Consider the following 807-nt stretch of genomic DNA (forward strand, 5'->3'; position numbering starts at 1 on the left):
CACAGCACTCTGCTGGCTACTAGGAAGAAAATTAACTCAATGCCAGCCGAAACCAGGACAGGGAGCTGCAGCTCGGGGGAGCGGACGCGTGCGGGGCGGCGGCGCCGACAGAGGAAGATGGCAGCTGGGATGTTGGTTAACCACCAGAGAGCTCGATGGCAGAACATGGGGACAGCAGCTCTGACTGCAGGTGCTGGTGGTGGGGACAGGGACAGGGATGGCAGTTAGGCAGCGGGCAGGTGCGTGGACATTCGGGGTGTGCTTGGTAGCACCAGCGGGAAGGGGTGTGTGGCTGGGCGGTGGGGAGGAGCAAGGGAAGGGACACGAGCAGGAATAAGTATTATGGAATCATGGTTAAGAAGTCTGCAACAGTTCTAGTCCAGCCATGGACATACAGCCTTCTTCATACAGCCTTAGACATTGGGAAGATTTTTTCAGTGAAAGGGTTGTCAAGAACTGGACAACTGCCCCCACTGGAAGGGGCTGCCCAGGGAAGGGGGCGAGTCCCCAGCCCTGGGGGGGATTTAACAGCCGGGCAGAGGCGGTGCTGAGGGCCAGGGTTTGGGGGTGGGATGGCAGGGGTAGGGGGGCAGTTGGGCTGGGGGAGCTTAGAGGGCTTTGCCAACCCAAACCATTGCCACCAAACCCCGGGAGCACAGGGCGAGCTCTGCAGGGCGGTGGTGCCTCGCTGCACCCTAATGCACCGCTGCTGATTTAACGAAGCATGCAGGAGCGCTGCTGCCAGACGTAGTCAGGGAGAGGGGCAGAGGTGCATGGCACGGCCGCCAGCGAACGGGAGGGGGGTTT

This window comes from Egretta garzetta, unplaced genomic scaffold (genome assembly GCF_000687185.1).
Source record: "Egretta garzetta isolate BGI_Z169 unplaced genomic scaffold, ASM68718v1 scaffold750, whole genome shotgun sequence".
NCBI lineage: Eukaryota > Metazoa > Chordata > Aves > Pelecaniformes > Ardeidae > Egretta > Egretta garzetta.